This window comes from Berghia stephanieae, chromosome 2 (genome assembly GCF_034508935.2).
Source record: "Berghia stephanieae isolate SIO BIC M18660-M18661 chromosome 2, UCSD_Bste_1.3, whole genome shotgun sequence".
In the NCBI taxonomy this organism is placed as follows: domain Eukaryota; kingdom Metazoa; phylum Mollusca; class Gastropoda; order Nudibranchia; family Aeolidiidae; genus Berghia; species Berghia stephanieae.
Window position 1 is genome coordinate 38,877,862 of NC_088361.1, and position 2,720 is coordinate 38,880,581.

Sequence of the window (2,720 nt, forward strand, 5' to 3'; positions counted from 1 at the left end):
TCCTTCAAATATCGATCGATTTAAATGACCGTCATCTTGGCAAAAACTCTCAAACCTGGGACCTGGCGAGGTGCTATTTTTCAGAGTTTTTGCCAAGTTTTTTGTTTCTATGGTGTGAAAAGGACTATAGCAATTACTTGCTACCATTTGGATAGGGCGCCAGTTTATTGCAAAGTACTTTCCGTCAGATCAAATAGTCCCAGCCACGTAGCAATCTTTCCTGGGTGTACAGGGTGGGGGGGGGGGGGGGGGGGGGATGGGGGGTCGGAAAAAAATCTGGACTTGACCCGGGGTCGGTCTTGGTCCCCTTTGCGTTGCCAACTGAGCTATCGGGACCCCCAAATTTGCATGTCATCCGTGTGCAAGGGTCATGTTAATCTTCTCTGTTTCGTTCTAAGTTTAGTTATTATATTATGTGCGAGTAGTGCGTAAACAGTACAGTCAGTTTTATGAGTTAACCCTCTCCTTACCACCTATAAGAAAATCGTCACATTCGTTACGATACAACCGACATTTTTCTTATTCAAAGTTCTTTTGTACATCATATAATTTAAAGAAAACAGTGTGTTGTAGAGCATGTTTTGCTACAGAAATTTTGTATCTCAATAACTTTACTGCTATTGCGTTTGAGTGATAAAAAATATATATTTTTGTGTTAGTTGGGTGTGAAGTTTTGTGGAAAATCCTGAAAATAGCTGGTAAGGAGAGAGTTAACATATACTTTTTTAAATTATTAAGCATCGAGTTTATCCTGGCATTGTAACGTTTAACCTTACAGCTATTTTCATAATTTTCACCAAAATTTCACACCCAAACAAACACAATTTTTTTTTACTTACGCAAACAAATATCTAGATATGTATCTATTCTATGCATAATATTGATCAGTGAAATGAACTCATCAACTCAGTGTCACGTTTTTATAGCGAAAATGAAAGATTTATTTTCTTTAAATTGTGTGATTTACAAAAGAAATCTGAATGATAAAAGTGCTGGTTGGATCGTAACGAACGTGACGATTTTCCTATGGTTGGTAATGAGAAGGTTAATGACGATGGGTCGTGTTTACAAGTGTGTGTATATATATATATATATATATATATATATATATATATATATATATATATATATATATATATATATATATATTGAGTTAGCAAAATGTTCTATCTTTAGTAGCTAAACACAATAATTTGACCATTTAGGTCGTTTACAAGCCGCTCCCCGTTCTTTAAGGATTCAGGTTTGGGACCTGTCGACACGGTTGGGGTTCAATTTAATTATTTTGATACTAGACTTTTAATTGTCTGACTTTGAAATTCCACTTAATTAATTAACATTTTCTTCAAAAACAAAAATCGTATTGGCAGATTATTCAAGAGTTAATTAAACCTCAACCTAAATCCTGTCACGTCATTTATGTGGAAACTGTTACGTGTTTTAATGTTCGGATGATTAAATAATGAAAAAATAGTTGTTGTTTTAAAATAAGTACCTTCCCCTAATCACTAACAACTCCCATTCCCTCCCCATCCCCACTCCACTCGTTTAATGGTTTAAAATATAAAGGCACGGAATCAAGCAAAGAACCTGGACACTTTTAACATCGACAAAACGTTAAAGTTCATATCCTTATGGATTTGTTGATAAGGCGATGCCCCTGTGGCAGGGTATTTAGATTGCATCCTGCGATTTTCATCACCATGCAAATTAACCTTAATGCATGCTCTAACGCGGGCGTGCAGAAACGGGATGAATATGGTACCTTTGGAATCCTTTAAAGAATTATTCCTGAACCCAAATTCAATTAAGCCAAGTCGCTATCTGCTTGTGGGAGTTAAATGCAATAGGACGCTGTGCTGTGTGGTTGAATCCTGTAAGAACGACGCAATAACTGCGGCTATGTGGATTAATTTGTGGTATGACAATCGGGGATCGAAAGGCTAGGGGTTAGGCGCATATTTGAGTTCTTGGAATAGGCTCTGTACTCACATTCTCTCATCATACTCATCATATCTTGTCGCGCCAGTGAGTCAGCCAGTCCCGGGCAGTCTGGTTGCATTCCCTCAGGTCAGCATTGGTGCAGTGAGGTCCCAGCGAGCATTCGGACAGGATGTGGTCCATGGTCTGTCTGGGGTGACCGCATGGGCATTCAGTGCCCGGTGAGATTTTCCATTTAAAGAGGTTGGTGGCGGTGTTTCCCACCTTTGCTCTAGCTCTGTTCAGCGCCACCCATTCTTTTCTTTTGAGGTCTGTGCCTGCTGGGAGCTTTTCTGTTGGGGGCTGGGGGGCATCGTTTGCTGTCTTGTCCCATTCTACCCATTTGTCCAGGCGGAAGAATGCTGAGTGGTCTGGGTGAAGGCTCTCTACTGTGAGGAAGCTTTTTCTTGATTTGAGCCTGCTTTTGGGGCAATTGTGGTCATGAAGGGGGTGTCTCTGGTCCATTTCCTGTTTGTATTTTTGTATTTGGGCATGAGCTTCCCTCCGGATGTGTGGTGGGGCTATTCCTGCTGCACGGTAGACCAGTGGTAATGGTGTTGCTCTCAGCTGGCCCGTTATGATCCGGCAGGCGTTGTTGAGCTCATCATACTCAAGTATAGTAGACATCCTTCCGTCTCAAGAGACGATGGTTTGCGCCCTGTATGGCTTTGGTCTCGTCAGTCTTGTTGAGAGCAGCGACTGGTGTGACTCAGCAAACCAATCCTTGCATTGCAGTCTCT

At 40.8% G+C, this 2,720-nt stretch overlaps 1 non-coding gene across 1 annotated transcript; it reads right to left on the reverse strand.

The window, feature by feature from the left end:
• Positions 1-320: 320 nt before the first annotated feature.
• LOC144966806 (U6 spliceosomal RNA) lies at positions 321-425 on the reverse strand. Its single transcript, XR_013644284.1, has one exon. It is a non-coding gene; the product is annotated as a U6 spliceosomal RNA (small nuclear RNA).
• Between the last annotated feature and the right edge of the window lie 2,295 nt (positions 426-2,720).